General features: G+C 44.8%; 1 protein-coding gene across 1 annotated transcript in view; it reads left to right on the forward strand.

Annotated features, from left to right (window-relative positions):
• LOC109878682 (speckle-type POZ protein) overlaps positions 1–24434 on the forward strand; it is a 102356-nt gene that overhangs the window by 5828 nt on the left and 72094 nt on the right. The window contains exon 2 of the mRNA XM_031827969.1: positions 19018–19171. The gene's annotated coding sequence lies outside the window, so the exon portion shown is untranslated. The remainder of the gene's footprint in view (positions 1–19017; positions 19172–24434) is intronic.

Below are 24434 nucleotides of genomic sequence, written 5' to 3' on the forward strand. Positions count from 1 at the left end.
ATCTAAAGATGCATTAACTAGCATGGTTTACTAATATGACTAGGATTATGCTGAAAACCAGTAGAACATGAGAATCATGCTGTTTTCAATGGTGTATTAAGTGTTAAAATAATTCCCTCAACATTTCTATGTTTGTATTTTGGCTATGCTAGGCTCCTTTGAAACAAGGTACATGCTTCATAAAATTACATTACATTTCCAGGTTTTAAACAATTATGTTTATGGTTAAATAGTTTTAAAATGTAAACCGCCCCGCTCAGATTTAAGCTGGGTGACGTGTGGTGCGCGACAGGCACTTCACTCTCCAGTCTTGTGACCATTTGACCTGAAGGAACCGTGCCTCCAGTATGTCGACAGAATCAAGCCTTTAGATGCTCATGTTAGTTATTCTTCATTTATATTTGTCAATCATCACTATATTTTTATACCTTTATTTATTTAAGATCAAATTCTTTTTTTTTTACCAGCTCGGGATTCGAACTTGCAACCTCTCGGTTACTAGTCCAACGCTCAAACCACTAGGCTACCTTCCGCCCCACTATGTACCAATATACATATCACCTACATTTTGACATGTAGGATTTTTCAATTTCTGTACATTAATTAAACTAAGGGTGTGAACATTTAAATGAAGTTGGGATCCTTAAAGTTAAGAAAAATCCCTAACTGAACCCCCACCCCACATATTAAAGTCACAGTGCAGTTATCATTATTTTTTTAAAATCCCTTTGTTATAGCCCAACTAGACTGTCTATAAAGGCTACAGAAGGTAGTGTAATTTAAATAAACTCGGAGAGGAAGAGGTGAACTTTAGGCTACTTTGGTGAATTGTACTGTACTGCGTTCTGTGTGTTCTGTGTGTAAAGGGTCGCGGTAGATGACTTCATTGCCCGGCCCTAACGGTCATACATCTGTAATAGGACCATTTTAATTTGCATTATGAATAAATGTGGATAGTTTTTCTTTCTTATCGGTTTAAACGGAACCCCCCCCCTCCCCAAACATGGCAGTTTAAACGCTAAGAAAAAATGTCCATTTAGCACATCCCTAAATAAAACATTACTCTAATGTTGGCCTCTGATCCAATTCTGATCAGAGTAATTGTTTGATATTGTGTTTTGTGAGGCATTTTGTCTTCAACTCTAATCTACATTCTTCTGCCCATTTCAGAAATAAAATATCAATGTATATGATGTATGCTGTGCTTACTTCTCTCACACATTGCCAATGTATCTTTCATTATGTCTGCTTACTATTGCTTTTCAGTGTACAGATACTCTACCTCTTTTTGCTTGGCAGCCTTTCATTTGGATTCTCGCTCTCTCATTCTTTTCCCCTCTTATTTTCTCTCTCTCCTCCATTGCTCCCTCTCTTCCATTGCTCCATACCTCTCCATGGCAGGGGATGTCAGACCCCTGCAGTCCACCGCTAAAGCATCTCATGCGATCTGTAACATCTTAGATCTCACGGCATCCATGCACTGAGCCACGACAACAAAGTGTGTGGATGTTGCGGCACAATAAAAAACGTTTGTGTGTGTGTGTGCTCAAAAACCTTTAATTTGGCAATGTGAGGTTGTCAGCATTTGTGGGAGAAACTCTTAATAAGAGGGAAGAGCTTGTCCTCTCTCTGCTTGTTCCTGTTTGGCTTTTTCCTAGTGTGTCCTTTACTTTCTTCTCTGTAGTTTGATAGAGCAGTATTTTTATCAGTTGATATTTAACCCTGCAGCTCCAGACAGTTTGACATATCTCCAGTCTCATTCTCCCAGACATGCTCCCTATGGTCAGGAAAGGGTGGAGGCTGGTCAATTCATCAACATTCTATTACAGGACCCCTCCATCTTCATAAATCCACTCACCAGCTATCTATAGGCTATGCACAACCCACTGCTATAGGCTTTATACAACCCACTATCACTTTACCTGTCTCATCACTCACTAAAACTGCTGCTGGGATCACTAGCAAGAACATGTGTTGTTGCTCAAGTTGATGATATTGAAGGCCATGGAATGGGGTTACATTCCCCCCTGACTTTTGGGGTAGCAGCCTAACTCAACAAGTTACAGTGTAATTACAGTGTAATTGATCCAAGCTTCTTGGGGGCAGCTATGGAGGCAGACAGCCCTTTGAATATGCCCCACTGTCATCTCCTTGGACACCTCAGGGTCCTAATGACAGGGAAGGACACTCATCTTGTCTGTCTCTCTGTCCCTCGCTCCTCTGACGGTGTGTGTGGGCTGTGTCCTCGCCCCCCTTGTCCGTTTGCTCTCCTCGCCCCTCGACTGATCAAAGCCCCTTTGAGGGTCCTGAGTGGTTCTGAGCTAATAGCCGGTAGTGATCTGATGTATGTGTGCGTCTTCTCAGTGATTAGACACCCAATGACAGGCTGAGCCAGCCCTGCCTACCGTTGTTATCCTTTAAATGGGCAATCTGCAGTTGCGGCATCCATTTCTTAAACCTATGAATGATAAGTAAGTTATATTCTTGAAGAATATAACTTAGAAATGCCTCATGAGCTTAGTTCTACTGTCATACCCCATCAGAACCCAAAATATAACCTTGTTTTACTCCACTGTTTGTAAACTAAGTGTAAACAAATACTATATAGCCTCAAAACATCGTTCAAACTTACATTTTGTCAGTCCTTGCATTCATAGCTCTGCCTATGAATTTCATAGTGGTTACATTTCTCCTGCCCGATCCCTTAACTGCAGATTGCCCCTTTTAATGTTGCACCTTCCCCAGCAGCCGACTCAATTATCAGTGATTAAGTTAGTGTCAGTCTTTAGCGCTGAGCCGTACCTCTCCTCCCCGCCATGTGGCACAGAGGCCCTGAACAGCGCTACTGATCCCAAGTCAGTGCTGTGGAGGGACGTACAGTATGTAGACAGCTCTAAGTATAACCCCTGTCCTCAACTCTGATCCCCAGACAACAAGGTGACAGCATACTGAAAGTTGGCAACACCCCCAAAGCCTTAACCTCAGTGAGGAGGAAGAGGCGTTGCATTACATTATAGGATAAATGTATAAAGCCTTAACCTCAGTGAGGAGGAAGAGGCATTGCATTACATTATAGGATAAATGTATAAAGCATTAACCTCAGTGAGGAGGAAGAGGCATTGCATTACATTATAGGATAAATGTATAAAGCTATCCTGGTGCTTAGGTTCTTATCCAAGCTGAGATTATCCTGTTTTCAGAAGGAGAAACAAGGACAGGGCCTTACATTGCAGAATGATATTAGTGATTCTTATTATTCCAGTTAGATTTTGAACTTGCAGGGGGTTACCGAAGATAGCATGGAGATATATAAGATCTGAGCCCTTGTCGTTCAGTCCTCACCCCCTCCTCTCCCCCCTCTCCACCAGCCTCTCTCTAGAGTAGAGGACTGGCCTTGGTGGTGGCACAGGCGTGGGTGTGTGGATTATTGTGAGGCGTCTCGTAAAAAAAACAACTCTTGGCTCCAAGGTCACGTCTCTTCTCTGCCTCATCCCCCTAATCCTGGCCTGTAAATAAATATATAACACCCCCCACACTACACACACCCCTCTCTGTTCTGCCCAGAAGTCTCCGGAAGGCACACCTCGCATGTCTTTGCCTGTAGCGTTTTTGACAAGTGAATAAACATCAACTGCTTCATTGCCCACCTGCCTCCCAGCCTATACCTAACGCATAATGCTCCCCTCTCTTCCACCTCTATCTTATCTGCCCCTCACTTGTCCTACACCCTCCCTCTAACTCTACCGTATCTCACAGGCTGCAAGTGGAAGCCGACCCTTGTAGGCTGGTTATGGATCCCCACAATCACTGGGCTATTACCTCTACCCTGTCATTACATATAGACTAAAGACTAGAAGTCGGTCTTATCTATCTATAGAAAACCTAGCTAAATGCTCTCTCCTTAGGCTCTGAGTCCTCTCAGGGGACAGACAGACGGGTGTGGGTTGGACAGGTAGGGAGTTCTCAGTTTGGATTTAAATGTATACACCTCTGAATTAGGATGCAAATACCTTTTGCAGATTTGGTGGGCGTAGCTCTCTCCTGGTTTGGGGCTCCAAACACGATCTCCCTCCCTGTGCCTCCCTCCCTGTGTTGTCCAGTGAGCAGCAGCAGTGATCAGTAAGGAGAGCTGGTAATCTGCCGTAGCCGTAGCGCTCTCTGGCTCTGCTCTCCTTGAAGAAGATTGATGGCCCTCCTGGAAAGGCTGCTATTGTGGATGGGCAGAGAAAAAGAGGGGAGGGAGGAAATGGATTAAGAATGGGAAATTTGAAGGAGAGTGATAGTGGGAAAAGTAGATAAAAAGAGATGGTGCTTGAGAGGTTAGGAGATGAATGGGGGATGAGTTGGAGTTGATGAAATTATGTGAAGGGGAAGCGGGGGGCTGTGTTTATCTGAATGTGTGTTTGTGTAAACATGACCAGAGATTAGGCTTGGACTCATCAGTCCTCACCCATTATCTGACTCCCACACACGCAGTACTCGCGCGCACACACAATTGTCTGTCGGTTTAATCCATTTGAATTAAATAAATTTTTGACGGCATCCCTTTTGATTTAAGCAAAACTTTCCATTGATATTTGCCCATGGAAGAAGGGGCCAGAAAGTGACTTTTTGGACCTAATTGCCAAAACATTCAGGAGATAAAGGTGCTCAAAGTTCATCCACTGTATACCCATACCATGAGACATTCATGTCTTCATCACTGGGAAAATATAAACTGTTGAGTTGAAATGATATCAAAAGCTCACAAGCAGGGTTGTCAAACTATTTGATCATTTCTTCCCCAAAAATGTTATAATAAAAAAACTTTTACTAATTAGCATAAATGAGGAAACTCAGATTTTTGTTGTTGTTGATATGGGTGTATATTGTAGCTTCGACCCAACTTCACATCTTCTGCGTGTGTTGTGCCCGCTATCTGTTGAGACACAACATGCTCTTGAATGGTGGATGTCATTTCAAGCGTAGAACAATTATTCATAGAATGGACCTATCCCTCCTTCAGACGGCCACTGTAAGTTTAGCTGGTACACCATTGAAATGTAAATTAAATTAAAATTGTAACTTCTCATTACTACCACAGAGATGGCCGCCGGTCCACCCACCATCAGATGTCAACTTAAATGGTCATGTTTATATTGTCTATATTTCTATGATTTTAATAGGTTTCCTATGGAGTATAAACAGTTTAATTAAAACAAACTGATATTCCCATTCAAGGCAACATTCTCCCTCACACCATCTTTGTGGTACAATTTGAAAGTGGAAATGTCAATGTTATTCCCATTTCAGTACATTTAGTTACCAAAACATGACACCCACCCTGTATCCAAGAACATGTCTCAACCGATGGTGAGCACAACACAAGGCTCTAAGCTACAACATATGTAAATCTAATTAAACAGTTGTTTACGTGTTTTTAGAAAAATAACGTTTAAGGTAAAAAATTTAATCAAATTACAAATTGAGGAGTTTTTGATATCAATCTCAACTGTTTCTCTTTTGCCGTGATGAAGACAAGGATTTCTGGTACCTTTTTTAACTTCATGAATCTTTTGGCATTCGGGCCCAAAAATGAACTTTTTGAGCACTTCTACAATGGGCAAATATGTATGTAAAGTTTGCTTCAAATCAAAAGGGGTGCTTTCAAAAAGGGGTTAAAATTGATTTACCCTCTTAGTTCAAGTTTTCACGAATATACAGATTTGTATAACAGTTCCTGTCAAGATGCGTATTTGCATACACAAATGAGCTATGCATAAGAACCATATGTAACCCTAATGTGTGTCTAGGTCTGTGAGCACATACTGTTCATTCTACGTTTTCCATTCTAGTCATTTAGCAGAAGCTCTTATCCAGAGCGACTTACAATTAGTGCATTTATCTTAAGATGGTTAGGTGAGACAATACATCATAATTGTATCGAGTACATTTCCCTCAACACATTTCTTCCAGATGTTTTTGAAAGATGGGCAGGGACTCCGCTGCCCTGACTTTAGGGGGAAGCTTGTTCCACCAAGTTGCAGGAGTTTGATGGCAGAAGCTGGTAGCCCAGCCAAAAGAGTTGCAGTAGTCTAGACGTGCCTGGATTAGGACCTGCGCCGCTTCCTGTGTGCAGAAAGGTTGTACTCTGAAGAGAGTGAACCTGCTGGAGCGAGTCACTGCATTGATGTTTGCAGAGAATGACAGTGTTGTCCAGGGTCACGTCAAGGTTCTTTGCACTCTGGGAGGGGGGCACCTTTGAGTTGTCAACTGTGATGGAGAGGTCTTGGAGCGGGCAGGCCTTCCCTGGGAGGAAGAGCAGCTGTGTTTTGTTGAGCTTGAGGTGGTGGGCTGACATCCAAGCTGAGATATGCCAGGCACGCAGAGATGCGTGTCTCCACCTGACTGTCAGAAGGGGGGGGGGGGGGGGGAGAAAAAGTGGAGTGTCATTTGCATAGCAGTGATTGGAAGACCATGAAAGGATATGACAGAGCAGAATGACTTAGTGTAAAGAGGAGCAGGCCTAGAACTGAGCCCTGGGGGACACCAGTAGTGAGAGTACGTGGTGCAGACACCGAGTCAGCTTTGGCAGAGTGGAGAGCAGTCTCGGATGAGTGACACGACTCGAAGCCTAACTGGTTAGGATCAACAAGATTGTTCTGAGAGTGATAACGAGAGAGTTACAGCACGCTCAAGTGTTTTGGATAGAAAAGAAGGGATACTGGTCTAGTAGTTGTTGACGTCAGAGGGATGAAGTGTTGGTTTCTTAAGGAGAGGCAAACTTGAAGTCAGAGGGGACGCAGCCAAATCAAATCAAATAAAATTTTATTTGTCACATACACATGGTTAGCAGATGTTAATGCGAGTGTAGCGAAATGCTTGTGCTTCTAGTTCCGACAATGCAGTAATAACGAACAAGTAATCTAACTAACAATTCCCCCAAAAAATAAAAACTACTGTCTTATACACAGTGTAAGGGGATAAGGAATATGTACATAAGGATATATGAATGAGTGATGGTACAGAGCAGCATAGGCAAGATACAGTAGATGATATCGAGTACAGTATAACATATGAGATGAGTATGTAAACAAAGTGGCATAGTTAAAGTGGCTAGTGATACATGTATTACATAAGGATGCAGTCGATGATATAGAGTACAGTATCTACGTATGCATATGAGATGAATAATGTAGGGTAAGTAACATTATATAAGGTAGCATTGTTTAAAGTGGCTAGTGATATATTTACATCATTTCCCATCAATTCCCATTATTAAAGTGGCTGGAGTTGAGTCAGTGTCATTGACAGTGTGTTGGCAGCAGCCACTCAATGTTAGTGGTGGCTGTTTAACAGTCTGATGGCCTTGAGATAGAAGCTGTTTTTCAGTCTCTCGGTCCCAGCTTTGATGCACCTGTACTGACCTCGCCTTCTGGATGACAGCGGGGTGAACAGGCAGTGGCTCGGGTGGTTGATGTCCTTGATGATCTTTATGGCCTTCCTGTAGCATCGGGTGGTGTAGGTGTCCTGGAGGGCAGGTAGTTTGCCCCCGGTGATGCGTTGTGCAGACCTCACTACCCTCTGGAGAGCCTTACGGTTGAGGGCGGTGCAGTTGCCATACCAGGCGGTGATACAGCCCGCCAGGATGCTCTCGATTGTGCATCTGTAGAAGTTTGTGAGTGCTTTTGGTGACAAGCCGAATTTCGTCAGCCTCCTGAGGTTGAAGAGGCGCTGCTGCGCCTTCTTCACGATGCTGTCTGTGTGAGTGGACCAATTCAGTTTGTCTGTGATGTGTATGCCAAGGAACTTAAAACTTGCTACCCTCTCCACTACTGTTCCATCGATGTGGATAGGGGGGTGTACCCTCTGCTGTTTCCTGAAGTCCACAATCATCTCCTTAGTTTTGTTGACGTTGAGTGTGAGGTTATTTTCCTGACACCACACTCCGAGGGCCCTCACCTCCTCCCTGTAGGCCGTCTCGTCGTTGTTGGTAATCAAGCCTACCACTGTTGTGTCGTCCGCAAACCTGATGATTGCCAGTGGTCAGGGATGAGTTGTGGCAAGTGAGGAATGGGAGAAAATCTGTAGAGATGGTCTGGAGTAGGTGATGGGGTCAAGTGGACAGGTTGTTGGGTAGCCAGCCTTCATTAGTCGCAGGCTTTCATCTAGAGAGAGAGTGGAGTAAGAGGTCAAGTAGTTCTGTGGGAGTTGTGTCCCCCGAAACATGACCTGCCGCACTGCTCTGCTTCGCTGCTTTTTAACACACTGCTCACTTAACCCAGAAGCTAGCTGCAGCAATGTGTGCCTATGTGTTGGAGGAAAGACCGTCCAACTGACAACTGAGGTCAGCTTGCAGGTGCCCGGTCGGCCACAAGGAGTCGCTAGAGCATGACGAACCAAGGAAATCCCCCGGCCAAACCCTCCCCTAACCCGGACGATGCTGGGCCAATTATGCGCCCACCCCATGGGACTCCCGGTCACGGCCGGCTGTGACACAACCTGGGATAGAACTGGAGGCTGTAGTGGCGCCTTAGACCACTGCGTCACTCAGGAGGCCATATTGTATTGTTTTGACAATATCGCAATGTTAATTTTGCGCTAATTGGCTGTACCTGCACCAAACTCGAGTATTTTTCCTTCATATATTATTGTTCTCCAACTTCTTTTTAAATAGCTTGATTAAAATGTATTTTCTCATGGCTCTCTGTTGTGCCTCTGCAGCAGACCATATGGTGAGCAATATGCTTGGAACATCGAGTTGTAATACATATAGAATCGTAACACGTATTGTATTGGCACCTAAGTATCGTGATAATATCGTATTGTGAGATTCCTGGCAATTCTCAGCCCTAGTATTAAGTAGCCACCGGACATAGTCAAACGCTTGATGTGACCCCCTGGCCAGCTGCCGCTCTCTAAATGTTCATTTTTTTCAAGTCTTAGGGGGTTTCAGCAGCGGTGAACCTGTGAGGAACAGTCCTTTTTTCTTTATTTTTCCCCGTATCATGGCTGACGTCTTTTAATGTCTATCCCCATCTCTCCCCGTTCCTTTCCGCCCTCTGCTTAATTTGTCTTCAATCCTTTCTAGTTTTGTTTTTATCCTCTCCTTGTCTAGTCTGCTGCCCCCCTTCTCTCTTTTTCATCAGCCTGTAGTACATTAACCCATCTTTCATCCTGTCTCATCTCCCATTCTTCCTCACTTTGCTTTTTCTGATTTCCATTTGTTTTCTTCTTACACTTTTGTTTCCCCGCGCTACTCTCCTGTCTCTCTCAGCTCCATCCTCTTCCCCTCCCTCCCTCTCCCTCATTCCCCTCCTCACCATCCAATCCCTGCTCTCTCAAGCTGCGGAGATGTAGGTTTGCTCTGCCATGGAGTCTTGACAGGATGGATGGCAGCGGGTGTCTGTGTTGTCATCTCATCTCCCCTCCCCTCTCCAACCTGACTAAACGATCAGGCTCACTGGTAGACAGACAGGCCGGGGCAGGGAGTGCAGAGGCAAGGAGGGTGGCAGGGCGAGGCCCCAGCATTTACCCAACCTGATTACAGGATCACACACTGCAGGTCAACCCTCATTTCCTGGAGTTCCAACTCATTACCACACCGCTGACCAACGGCTATCAGTCAGGGAGGGAGGGAAGGAAAGAGAAGGAGGAAGGTGGGGAGAGAATGAGTACAGGTCAGAGAAAGGAGAAGAGGGGGTGAAGGAGGGATGGCCAGAAGAGATTGAGATGAGAGAAAGCAGAGTAAATGCTCATAGGTCATAGATAGGGCGAGGAGGATAGCTGTTGCAGTGAGTCAAGGGGATTTTAGTGTCCGATTCAGACAGTAGAGGTAGTAGATCTAAGTAGCTGTTCGGCTGTTATGTAGGTCTGAAGGCTGGTTTAGCCAAATGACTTCAACTATACAGACCAACCAGGAAGGCTCTGCCCACCACAGGACCACGGAGACACACCCTCTTCACCTCACACAGTTGACTCATTATCTTGTACGTAGTCTGACACAATCACAGCATATTGTCAGACCTAAGTTTCTCTTAATCCCCATTTTGCCTGTTAAAACGGTGTTTGAACCAGGAGGCATTAGTGATTTTGGAGCCCAAAAATATCGACCGGACTCATGCTTCTGTTGTCAGGTTTTGAATACACATCTGCTTGTCCAGTCAATAAGAACACTCACATATTCATTGCAGGTGAGCTATTGATCAAGCCTCTGTCCCCCTGAGACACACACCTCTGAGAGTAGCACTGCCTCGCACATTCCGTGCTTGCATTTTGCCTTTATATTTTGCATCTGATTGACATTTGTGACTGGCTTGTGTAAACCTGAGGGTGTTAAGATTCCATTCATTCCTTCAGTCCACCTCTCTTCTCTGAGTTTCTGACCCAGGGGCTATGGCAGGGTCTGGATTAAAGAGAAGGGGGAAGAGTGTTCTTTATTCAGAACATGTCACAGAGAGACATTGTTAGTCAGAGTGGTATTGCACTTGGCTTCGCGTTGTGATTCAGGTTGGATTGGCTTTCTTCATGTTCTCAAGTTGGGCCTATTTGTTTTAGATTACTGCTCTGAAACAGTACTTTGTCTTACAAACCAGAAGAGCTTGAAGTGTCTCACATCTCAGCTATTGTCTTTGTACATGTCTGTAAATTATATAATGAAGCCTAATATGACTATGTATTTTAAAGGGACCATACAACCTGATGAAGTTTCTCTTGTTCAGTTATGTGGGAGTCTCTGTCCCCCTGAAGTGCTAGTGTTTATTACTAAACATTAGGGATGCACCGATATGACATTGTTGGCCGATACTGATATCCAATATTTTCATTGTCAAAAAAAAAAATATATACTGATAACACATTTTGGGGAATATTCAGAGGTGGCAACTTTCCATGGGAGTTGATATTAATGCCATTTAAATGTAATGTTTTTTTGCATTGGATATGTTTACCATATCATATGGAGACAGAAACAGAAACCTTTTATCTTATCATAAGTAGACATAATTGCAAATGATTAAATCCTTCCAATAGAAATAAAAAAAACAATTTAGTTATAAATTGAACTTTAATTAAATGAGTTGACTCTTCACATGGGATAATTTCACTGAACAACAAAAGTGAATATTGAATGATCCCCAATGATCCATCACTTCTCCCAAAAACATTTTCAACATACATCTGTAAAATGATAGTCTAGAAACTAAAGCTTTGGTTGTCTTCCTCTTAGGCGTCCTCCCTGGACCTTCTCAATGTCTACCTCTTGAACATCAGCCTCTGAGGCCTCATCTTCACTGTCACTTTCCAACCGCGTTGAGGGTGGCTTATTGTCAGGCTCAAAAAGCCTCAAATTTGCCCAGATGGCCACCAATTTTTCACCCCTTGTATTGGTCAGCCTGTGGCATGCTTTGGTGTGTGTGTTCCCAAACAAGGACCAGTTGCCCTCTGAGGCGGTTGATGTTGGAGGCAACAGGGGTAAGAGCCTCAGATCCAGTAAGTCCCTTCCACCAGGTGGCTGATGAGATATGTTGGCACGACTGCCATATTGCGTCTCCATCTCAAAGCCCTTGCTTGGAAGTGTACTTCGCCAGACTGTCTAGAACCTTGCCCTCATCCAGGCCAAGGTGGCGAGACACAATAGTGATGACACCATGGCCTTGTTGATCCCTGCACCAGACAGGATACTCTTGCCAGCATACTTGGGTCCAACATGTACGCTGCGGCGTGTACGGGCTTCAGGCAGTCTTCACGCTTTTTGATGTATGTCAGAACTACAGTTTCCTCTGCTTGGAGCAACAGTGAAGTGGGAAGGGCAGTACGGATATCTTCTCTTACATCTGCAAGCAGAGTCTGAACATAAAACGGAATGGCACTGTCTACCTCAATCCGTGCAATGGCTACTGCTAAAGATTTCAGGAGTTTCAGGCTGCTTACCACTCTCTCCCAAAATACATCTTCCAGGAGGATGCTCTTGATGGGGCTGTCCATATCGGAAGACTGTGACACGGCCATTTCTTGGAGAGACTCCTTCCTCTCCAGGAGACTGTCAAACATGATGACAACACCACCCCAAGCTTCAATGTGGTGCTCTTATTCTTCTCACTTTGCTTGGTGAGGTAGATTGCTGCTATAACTTGATGACCCTTCACATACCTAACCATTTTCTTGGCTCTCTTGTAGAGTGTATCCATTGTTTTCAGTGCCATGATGTCTTCGAGGAGCAGATTCAATGCATGAGCAGCATAGCCTATGGGTGTGATGTGAGGCTAGGACTCTTCCAATTTAAACCAAGCTGCCTTCATGTTTGCAGCATTGTCTGTCACCAGCGCAAATACCTTCTGTGGTCCAAGGTCATTGATGACGGCCTTCAACTCATCTGCAATGTAGAGACCGGTGAGTCATGTTGAAAATGTTTTTGGGAGATGTGATGGCTCATTGGGGATCAACCAGGATTTCATCATAAATGTCAAGCAGTTAAGTTTCTGATCTGTCTGTCCGATGCCTGGCTTCCTCGGTGCAAACAGTCTCTGTGTCCGTTTCCATCTTGTCCAGCTGTGTATGTAACATCTCAAGTAAACCCTGTTCCTTGTCTGCATCGAAGTAGTGGTCCTTGTACCTATCATCGAGTTTGATGGCAACACAGTAAAGAGGCTCAGAGAGAATGCCACTGAATTGCTTGTTCACAGCCTCGAGTACTTTTGTAAGTTTTAACCCCCCGGTCTGTTGGCAGTTTTGTTGAGCAGGCGTTTTCAATGCCATGACAGAGGGGTATCACGTCTGCTGCAGACACAGTTGATTAGCTTATTTCTCCAGTCAGTTGTTCGAATGGCGCTAGGACTGTGTTCATGTTTCAAACATGTTCTCTAATGCTATTGAAATGGCTGCAGCGGTATGAGAACCAGCACATTCTTCAGCATGCAATACGACTTTCCTCAGTACGGAATCCTTGTCGACCCACTGTGCTGTCAGACTCAGCATGCTAATCGGGCTGACATCGCTGGTCCAAATGTCAGTCGGGAAGCTAATAGCCGTGAGATCATAGATGTACGTTTCGACGAAAGCCAACATCATCCACAACAGAGAAGGGTTGATTGTCAAGGGCAATGAATTCCTTTATCTTGGCGTTAATGGATTTTGCCTTTGAATTGTCTCGCTGAAATTTTCTTACTCTTTCAAATGACTGCTGGACTTGAACTTGTTTAGTTGTTGGAAGTGTGCACTTAGTATTTTAATGCTTTTGTTCTGTGTAGCGCTGTATTTTTCATGGCGTCATTACGTCATCTACCTACGTTATATAGGTATGCACGTCATCTACCTATGTTATATAGGTATGCACGTCATCTACCTACGTTATATATCTCAACCAAGGTGGCATAGCAGTTCAGACGTCTTTTGTCCTCGTCTTGTCGTGTCCTGTATATATATGTATATGTATATGTATATATATATATGTGTGTGTGTGTGTGTGTGTGTATATATATATATATATTTACAACTTTTTCATACATTTTATTTTTATTTTCCATCAACTCATCTTCAAAACACTCTCCTGCAACCTGCCTCACCAATGTATATTTATAAAAAAGTATTATTTACCTCAGATCTGTAATCCTCCAAGAAGCTAGCCAGAAACTCCAAGAAGCTAGCCTGAAACTAGCCAGAAGCTAATCCAGAAGCTAGTTCAGAAGCTAGTTAGCTCCTTTACTGGCAAATCGTTAGTATTCAGCTAACCACGGTTTGTGGTCATCAGCTATCCTTTAGCTCGAAAATCTATCGCCAGTTCTGTACGGCGCAGCGCGGCTCGGAACGGAACATACCGGACCAATTTTTCTCTCCATGTCCCTGGATTTCGACTGCTCTCTGGACATTCATACCCGGATCTCACAGCTAGCTAGCTGCTATCCGTGTGACTATCGGCCTTCGTCGATTCCGGAGCAAACATCAATTATTCCGGAGCTAGCAAGCTCCGTCAATCACTCCTGAGTTCCATCAATCACACCTGGGCTGCAGTCACCTATCCGGACCCGTTTTACTGCCTTCGCGGAGCCCCACCGGGCCTTCACAACTGGACTGCCGACGTTATCTACCCGAAGGAGTTATTCGGCTGGCTCCTCCGTCGCGACGTTACCTGAACGCCCATCTGCGGCCTGCTAACCGTTAGCTGTCTTACCGGCTGCTATCTGAATAGACAATCGGGCAATTTTTTAATTTTTTTATTATTATGTTTTCTTCTTGGGCCTCTACAACTATATCTATTGTTTTTATTTTTGTTGTTGTTGTGTGATTTGGATTAATCCCCTCTACCACACGGAACCCCACTAATCTACTGACGGAACGCAAGAGGTGGCTAACAACAGACCTCCATCCTATGCTAGCTTGCTACCGATGCCCTGGCTAGCTGTCTAAATCACCAACCAACCTCTCCACTCACCGGACCCTTTTGATCACTCGACTAAGCATGCCTCTCCTTAATGTCAATATGTCTTGTCCATTTCTGTTCTGGTTAGTGTTTATTGGCTTATTTCACTGTAGAGCCTCTAGTCCTGCTCACTATACCTTATCCAACCTATTAGTTCCACCACCCACACATGCAATGACATCTCCTGGTTTCAACGATGTTTCTAGAGACAATATCTCTCTCTTCATCACTCAATACCTAGGTTTACCTCCACTGTATTCACATCCTACCATACATTTGTCTGTACATTATACCTTGATGCTATTTTATCGCCCCCAGAAACCTCCTTTTACTCTATGTTCCAGACGTTCTAGACGACCAATTCTCATAGCTTTTAGCCGTACCCTTATTCTACTCCTCCTATGTTCCTCTGGCGATGTAGAGGTGAATCCAGGCCCTGCAGTGCCTAGCTCCACTCCTATTCCCCAGGCGCTCTCTTTTGACGACTTCTGTAACCGTAATAGCCTTGGTTTCATGCATGTTAACATTAGAAGCCTCCTCCCTAGGTTTGTTCTATTCACTGCTTTAGCACACTCTGCCAACCCAGATGTTCTAGCTGTGTCTGAATCCTGGCTTAGGAAGACCACCAAAAATTCAGAAATTTTAATTCCAAACTACAACATTTTCAGACAAGATAGAACTGCCAAAGGGGGCGGTGTTGCAATCTACTGCAAAGATAGCCTGCAGAGTTCTGTCCTACTATCCAGGTCTGTACCCAAACAATTTGAACTTCTACTTTTAAAAATCCACCTCTCTAAAAACAAGTCTCTCACCGTTGCCGCCTGCTATAGACCACCCTCTGCCCCCAGCTGTGCTCTGGACACCATATGTGAACTGATTGCCCCCCATCTATCTTCAGAGTTCGTGCTGCTAGGCGACCTAAACTGGAACATGCTTAACACCCCAGCCATCCTACAATCTAAACTTGATGCCCTCAATCTCACACAAATAATCAATGAACCTACCAGGTACCTCCCCAAAGCCTTAAACACGGGCACCCTCATAGATATCATCCTAACCAACTTCCCCTCTAAATACACCTCTGCTGTCTTCAACCAAGATCTCAGCGATCACTGCCTCATTGCCTGCATCCGTAATGGGTCAGCGGTCAAACGACCTCCACTCATCACTGAGTGGCTCCCTGAAACACTTCTGCGTGCAGGCCTTTCTAATCGACCTGGCCGGGGTATCCTGGAAGGATATTGATCTCATCCCGTCAGTAGAGGATGCCTGGATATTTTTTTTAAATGCCTTCCTAACCATCTTAAATAAACATGCCCCATTCAAGAAATTTAGAACCAGGAACAGATATAGCCCTTGGTTCTCCCCAGACCTGACTGCCCTTAACCAACACAAAAACATCCTATGGCGTTCTGCATTAGCATCGAACAGCCCCCGTGATATGCAGCTGTTCAGGGAAGCTAGAAATCATTATACACAGGCAGTTAGAAAAGCCAAGGCTAGCTTTTTCAAGCAGAAATTTGCTTCCTGCAACACTAACTCAAAAAAGTTCTGGGACACTGTAAAGTCCATGGAGAATAAGAACACCTCCTCCCAGCTGCCCACTGCACTGAAGATAGGAAACACTGTCACCACTGATAAATCCACCATAATTGAGAATTTCAATAAGCATTTTTCTACGGCTGGCCATGCTTTCCACCTGGCTTCTCCTACCCCGGACAACAGCACTGCACCCTCAACAGCAACTCGCCCAAGCCTTCCCCATTTCTCCTTCTCCCAAATCCATTCAGCTGATGTTCTGAAAGAGCTGCAAAATCTGGACCCCTACAAATCAGCCGGGCTAGACAATCTGGACCCTTTCTTTCTAAAATGATCAGCCGAAATTGTTGCCACCCCTATTACTAGCCTGTTCAACCTCTCTTTCGTGTCGTCTGAGATTCCCAAAGATTGGAAAGCAGCTGCGGTCATCCCCCTCTTCACAGGGGGGGACACTCTTGACCCAAACTGCTACAGACCTATATCTATCCTACCGTGCCTTTCTAAGGTCTTCGAAAGCCAAGTCAACAAACAGATTACTGACCATTTCGAATCTCACCATACCTTCTCTGCTATGCAATCTGGTTTCAGAGCTGGTCATGGGTGCACCTCAGCCACGCTCAAGGTCCTAAACGATATCTTAACCGCCATCGATAAGAAACATTACTGTGCAGCCGTATTCATTGATCTGGCCAAGGCTTTCGACTCTGTCAATCACCATATCCTCATCGGCAGACTCGACAGCCTTGGTTTCTCAAATGATTGCCTCACCTGGTTCACCAACTACTTCTCTGATAGAGTTCAGTGTGTCAAATCGGAGGGTCTGCTGTCCGGACCTCTGGCAGTCTCTATGGGGGTGCCACAGGGTTCAATTCTTGGACCGACTCTCTTCTCTGTATACATCAATGAGGTCGCTCTTGCTGCTGGTGAGTCCCTGATCCACCTCTACGCAGACGACACCATTCTGTATACTTCCGGCCCTTCTTTGGACACTGTGTTAACAACCTTCCAGGCAAGCTTCAATGCCATACAACTCTCCTTCCGTGGCCTCCAATTGCTCTTAAATACAAGTAAAACTAAATGCATGCTCTTCAACCGATCGCTGCCTGCACCTGCCCGCCTGTCCAACATCACTACTCTGGACGGCTCTGACTTAGAATACGTGGACAACTACAAATACTTAGGTGTCTGGTTAGACTGTAAACTCTCCTTCCAGACCCATATCAAACATCTCCAATCCAAAGTTAAATCTAGAATTGGCTTCCTATTTCGCAACAAAGCATCCTTCACTCATGCTGCCAAACATACCCATGTAAAACATACCCTACTCAACAAATTGGATGCAGTCTATCACAGTGCAATCCGTTTTATCACCAAAGCCCCATATACTACCCACCATTGCGACCTGTACGCTCTCGTTGGCTGGCCCTCGCTTCATACTCGTCGCCAAACCCACTGGCTCCATGTCATCTACAAGACCCTGCTAGGTAAAGTCCCCCCTTATCTCAGCTCGCTGGTCACCATAGCATCTCCCACCTGTAGCACACGCTCCAGCAGGTATATCTCTCTAGTCACCCCCAAAACCAATTCTTTTTTCTTTGGCCGCCTCTCCTTCCAGTTCTCTGCTGCCAATGACTGGAACGAACTACAAAAATCTCTGAAACTGGAAACACTTATCTCCCTCACTAGCTTTAAGCACCAACTGTCAGAGCAGCTCACAGATTACTGCACCTGTACATAGCCCACCTATAATTTAGCCCAAACAACTACCTCTTTCCCAACTGTATTTAATTTTAATTTATTTATTTATTTTGCTCCTTTGCACCCCATTATTTTTATTTCTACTTTGCACATTCTTCCATTGCAAAACTACCATTCCAGTATTTTACTTTATATTGTACTTACTTTGCCACCAAGGCCTTTTTTGCCTTTACCTCCCTTCTCACCTCATTTGCTCACATTGTATATAGACTTGTTTATACTGCATTATTGACTGTATGTTTGTTTTTACTCCATGTGTAACTCTGTCGTTTTATCTGTCGAACTGCTTTGCTTTATCTTGGCCAGGTCGCAATTGTAAATGAGAACTTGTTCTCAACTTGCCTACCTGGTTAAATAAAGGTAAAATATAATAAATAAAATAAAATAAATATAGGTATGCACGCCATCTACCTATGTTATATAGGTATGCACGCCATCTACCTACGTTATATAGGTATGCACGCCATCTACCTACGTTATATAGGTATGCACGCCATCTACCTACGTTATATAGGTATGCACGCCATCTACCTACGTTATATAGGTATGCACGCCATCTACCTACGTTATATAGGTATGCACGCCATCTACCTATGTTATATAGGTATGCACGCCATCTACCTATGTTATATAGGTATGCACGTCATCTACCTACGTTATATATAGGTATGCACGTCATCTACCTACGTTATATAGGTATGCACGTCATCTACCTACGTTATATAGGTATGCACATCAGCTTTAACATCGGTTTTGCATATTGGCGCAAGACATCGTGCCGATGTTGGCATTTTTTACTAATATAGGCCTTTTCCGAAATGCTCACCGATTTTATTGTGCATCCCTACTAGACATAATGAAGTGTTTTAATTATTTTGTTTGGCATCGGTCTGGTTTCACCTCAAATCAGACACCGCACTAAATTAATCCCGCCCCTCCATGGGGGAGACAGAGCCACCTCAGCCATGTCGACAGGGAGAGGGAAGGAGACGGACAGACTTCTCCTCCACCATAGACTGGAACTGTTCAGCCAGGGAGAGAGAGGCCAGACAGACAGCACTGTTATTGGAGTCTCACTGAGATGGCCTTCTGATTGAACTACTGGGGCCCTACCTTGTACTGTCTGGCTGGACTTTCCTAACTAAACCTACACTACACATTCCCAAAGTATTATTGTGCGTGCACGTTAAGTAGGTACCTGAGTCTGTTCAGATACAAACAAACCGCTGACTATGTGTCTTGCGTCAAGGTTTTTTGTAATGGTTGTTTTTCACAATGAACTCACACTCCTCTCAATCTCTTGTTTGTGTTCTCCTTCTCTGCAGCCGGACAGGAGGCCCAGGTAAACAGAGGGACACAGCCAGAGACGCAGACAGACGTACAGATAGAGGACTGCTCCCAGACTGACAGACAGAGGGCCCAGCTGGCCCAGCCATGGCATCAGCCAGCAGCACAGATGTTTGAGGGACTTTGATCTGGGTGAGTACCACCTGGGTTGGAGGTAAAGGGGGGGGAGGGTGTACCAACACAGGGAAGATGGGTGATTTTGGGTGGGGCAGTGACTGGTGGCAGGTTTGAAGAGACTTGAGAGAAATGTTGAGAGAGAGAAAAATAACTAGGAGTGGGAGAATTTTGTTGACAGAGAGGAAGAAGGTTACTTTTAGATGGGAGAAGGTGTGAGATTTAGGGTTTGAATAAATGAATGACGCAAAGAAATGAAAGGAGAGGAAAGAGGGTGGATGCAAAGACAGCAGAATTCGATGTAGGTGGCAGCATTGAATCATTCAATATATGATTCAGATGTGTCTGTCTTCAAAAAGCTAAAGTAACACTTCATTTCTAATAAAGGACTTACAGGTGTGAAAAGGGGAATAATTATCAGTGTTGGTGTGAGAGATGAGGGAGGGGAGGATATTGTAACTGTAAATGACCGGTGACAACTGTAAACTGGGGAGAACGGAGGATTTTTATGAAAAAGTGTTTGTAGACGTTCTAGTAAACTTAACAAATCGTTAAATATGATCTGAAACAACTGTCTAGATGGAACAAAAGGTGAACAGAATCCGTTATGTAGAAATTGACCATCGCCCACACGGTATTTCTCAGATTAAATTACAAGTATGTATGTTAAAATAGTTCTGTGTGTGAAGGCCCTCGTGCAGGCTGGTGTATGTATGAGTAATGTGCGGGGCTGACCCTGCAGTGAGAGCCCTTAGCAGTGATCAGAGACCAGTGTCTCTTTATGGAGACAGAGTAATTAGTTCAGGGTTTTAGAGGAGCTGTCACTGGGTTTCTCTCATCCCCCAGCCCCCTTCCACCTCACCTCATCCGCTCCTCGGTCAGTGGCTCCATCCCCATGTCCCCCTCCCTCACGGCTGCTCCAGGTTTTGACGCCACTTAATTGACGCCACTTAAGATCATTGAGTGTGTTTTTACATTTTTGTTTTTTATTTGTATTTTTTATATTCAGTGGATTTGCTATGCTCTATGCTTGCTGGTTTCACCACGCCTGACTGGCCCAGCGTCGCTCACCTGACCTGTCACTCACCCTTGGCTGGCCTGCCAGCCGGCTGCCAGGCTCAAGGAGCTCCCAACGCTCTGTCTCTCCCGTTCAGCACAGCAGGAGTGGCCCTGGAGGACCTGGCCTGGCAGTGGATCGGTCCACTCACAATTAGTTAAGACACGGCATTACAGACACTTTAATGAGAACAACTATTGTGATCTATGTGAGAGAAACAACTCTATGGTGGATGAAACCTCAAATCGCTTCATATAGACTTTATCCAAGCTGTTATTGATTGGTGTACTTTATTTAAGCAATAAGGCCAGAGGGGGTGTGGTGTATGACCAATATGCTTGACCACTACGCAAAGCGGAGTGCCTGGACAGAGCCCATAGCCGTGGTATATTGGCCATATACCACAAACCCCAGAGGTGTCTTATTGCTATTATAAACTGGTTACCAACGTAATTAGAACAGTAAAAACAAATGTTTTTATGAACTGGGTGGTTTGTTTGGTTGAAAGCCATGTTATATCAGACCATATACCACGGGTATGACAAAACATTTAGTTTTACTGCTCTAATAACATTGGTAACCAGTTTATAATAGCAATAAGGCTTCTCTGGGGTTTGGTATATGGCCAATATACCATGGCTAAGGGTTGTGTCCAGGCACTCCAAGTTGCGTCGTGCTTAATCACAGCCCTTAGCCGTGGTATATTGGCCATATACCACACCGCATCGGGCCTTATTGCTTAATTATACCATGGCATTGTTAAATACTTGTTTCTGATTGGCTTGAAGGGCATTCTAGAGTTCATTATTTCTCTAAAACGCATGGTATGTTTCCACGGTAGAATTCAATATAGTTCATTCTTACATGTTCTATGTTTAAGCTGCTTTTGAAAGCAAAGGTCATATTGAAAACATTATTAGCATTGTTCTATTGGATTTTTCATAATAGCATGCTAGGACTGATGGTTTAGTTCGCTAAACAAGCAAGAATGTTTGTTTTGGTTACCAAGGCTACTACTGTTCTAGCTACTTCAGTGGATGTTGAATGCATTTCTAGCGTCATGTTAAATTATAGCTGTGGTATTAAAGGGATAATCAACTAGGGGCTCTATGCGTTCTCTGGAAAATAATGCAACTCTGTGGAAGGTCAGTTCCACTCTGCTAGCACGCCGTGGAACACAATTTCCATGTCTGTATAATTTTTTTTTACCCCTATTTCTCCCCAATTTGTGGTATTCAATTGGTAGTAAGTCTTGTCTCATCGCTGTAACTCCCGTACGGACTCGGGAGAGACGGAAGGTCGAGAGCCGTGAGTCCTCTGAAACACGACCCAACCAAGCCGTACTGCTTCTTGACACAATGCCCACTTAATCCTGAAGTCAGCCGCACCAATGTGTCGGAGGAAACACCCGGCCCGCCACAGGAGTCGCTAATGAGCGATGGGACAAGGACATCCCTGCCGGCCAAACCCTCCCCTAACCCGGATGACGCTGGGCCAATTGTGCGCCTCCCCATGGGTCTCCCGCTCGGCTGCGACAGAGCCTGGACTCGATCCCAGAATCTCTAGTGGCACAGTTAGCGCTGCGATGCAGTCCCTTAGACCACTGCGCCACTCGGGAGGCCTTTTTTATGATTATCGATAGAACGCATATTCCCTCATTAATTATCCCTTACATGATTTGATCCTTTGAAACCACGCAACAACCTATCAGTGCTGGGAAAGGAATCCTCGTGTCTGGTATACATATCTAACCCAGTCATTACTCCAACCATATTGCAATTACTCACTAACACATATGCTAACAGACATATGTGACAGTGCAGGTTTACATCTTAAAGGTCTTTTTACAGTAATTATTTTTGGATGTATTACCGCCCAGCGGCCAACTTTGATCAACTGTGCTCTACATTCACTGACTGGCATCGCCTGTCGCTTGGCAACCTGGAAAGGTGTTTGATTCCTCTCCCTTTCTTTCACACTCTTCTCTTTCACCTGGTTTCTGTCTCACATTCGGCCTCCTGGTTCTAATTCCAGTTGCTGCGGCAACCCTGCAGCTGTTCTGCCGGTGGCTCCCCCAGTCTCAAGCGGGCTGCTTGTGTGGAGTTGCTTAATGATTAGGTTTCATTTCTATTTCTCCTCCTGAAGGGCCACAATCCAACTGTGATCAGCTCCTCTACCACCCTGTCTGTCCCTCTTTCCTTCTTTCCTTTCCCCACTTCTGCCTATTTTCCCAGCCACACCTTCCCTTATGCATCTACAGGTACTTGCTCTGTGATTGCCGTTGTTTACGTCTACCGGTTTGTGAATTGCCTCCTTTGAGTGGGGACTTTCTCCATCACTCTCTCCGCGTCATTGTCTGGTGTTGTCACCATGAGTCTGCGGGAACTGAATCAGTCTCGGTGGTGAGTTTGACTAGCCGGTTGGAGATTGGAATGTGCCAGACTCTAATGACCATTAGAGTGTGTTAATCTGTGAGAGTTGTGGCTGGGGGAAAGTTAACTTCGGCACAGACTGACAGGATGGACTGGAAGATTAAAGGGTCTGGCTGCTGAGAGTGATGGCTGGAGTATTATGTTGAGGATAAGCTGCAGTGAGGAGAATGGGTAATGTTAAACTAAACTGGTGTGCTCTGAGAAGCAGTGAAGACTTTTAAAATGTCACCCGGCACTGTGTGTGCGCATCTGTGCACACCTAACACCTGAGCAGCCTTATCTGCCTGGCATTTCCAACCTCAGAGAATACTGCTGTAGCCGGCGCTATCTGATGACTCACCAAAAGGCCTCCCTGAGAGAACATATTGAGAGGCAGCGAGCACAGGTACACTTAACCTGAACTTGAATTAGGAAAGGTCAGACTGGGAGGGTGAGGTACGAGGTGGGGACAGCCACTTACAGCACTGTTATTGTTTGGATCTTATCTTAATAGACTCTGGCTTGGTGGATGTGATGCCAGGCAGCATTGCACAGCGCTCTGTGGCCAGGTAATACACTGATCCTGGATCAGATCAGACTGGATGTTAAGTCGACAACATGCCTCACTGAGATGGCCAAATGGTATGGAATCAGGTTGCAAAGATTTACAATTTTGTATATTTGTCCCAGTCCTGAGTCAAGACAGTGTTGGGTCTGAGTACTGACTAGACGCAGTGGCATTTAGAGGCCAGCCACCACACACGCACACCAAGGTGTCTAGAGTCGAGATGTACTCAACACTCAGCGTAATCTCAGCACTTCATCACAACCGCAGGGCTTTAAAAATAAACAGTTTTGCCCTTTAACCTTTGTAGCCTTCTGCCTGGTGTGTTTAACTTATCTAAAGTATGGTATCTTTAAAGCTATTTTTTTTCTTATTTTGTTTTCTTTTTCTAGTTGAGTATATTATTTATATTGCTTTGTGTTGTCTTGTCTGTGTGTCTGTGTGTGTGTGTGTGTGTGTGTGTGTGTGTGTGTGTGTGTCTGTGTGTGTGTGTGTGTAAAACTGAATAAACAGAGTAAATAAATAAAATAAACAGTTTGGCCACAGCTACAGGTGGTGGCATCTCTAAGTCTTCATGCACTGCTTCTACACCTTCCACAGAGAGGCGCTGCTCATTCTCAGCTTTCACTGTATAACTAACTCACTGTTTAATTCATGTATGGATAATATACATGTAGAAAGGTGAGATGGAAGTACGTATAGCATTTAAAATAGCGCTGCAGAAATGTAAACGAGGGAAGGAGTGTGCGTGCGTGCGGTACGAGGTGCAGTGTGTAAATGTGGTAATTGGGAAGCAGAGTGACGTCGGGGCACCAGAAGAGTAGCCCCTGTCGCATGACGAGCAGCAGACGGATAGAGCTGAACTTATTAGTGCTGCTGCCTTCCCCAAGCTGAAAAGAGCAACACGAGAAGACGGAAAGAGGGAGAGCACAGCTTTTCCTTCTTTACCTCCATCTCCAACCCCTCCCTCTCTTTTCTCTCACTCCTTTCTGCTTGTCTACTGTGTTGAGTGTTTGTCCAAAAAAAGGCTGTTGTCCATGTTATTTGTTGTTTTGTCTCTGTCCATGCATTACCATTCACTTGGACCCTCCATCATCTGACTCGCCCTTCTATCTCCATTACTAGACACAGCTCTGGCGATTGTGTACTACAGTGGGCTGACATGCCTATTCCACAGGGGGTTTGTGCTGTTGAATGGTCCTGCTTAGTCTCATTGTGGGGGGGCCCACAGGTTCTCCTGGGAGGGGC

The sequence above is a fragment of the Oncorhynchus kisutch genome, linkage group LG6 (genome assembly GCF_002021735.2).
Source record: "Oncorhynchus kisutch isolate 150728-3 linkage group LG6, Okis_V2, whole genome shotgun sequence".
NCBI classification, from domain to species: domain Eukaryota; kingdom Metazoa; phylum Chordata; class Actinopteri; order Salmoniformes; family Salmonidae; genus Oncorhynchus; species Oncorhynchus kisutch.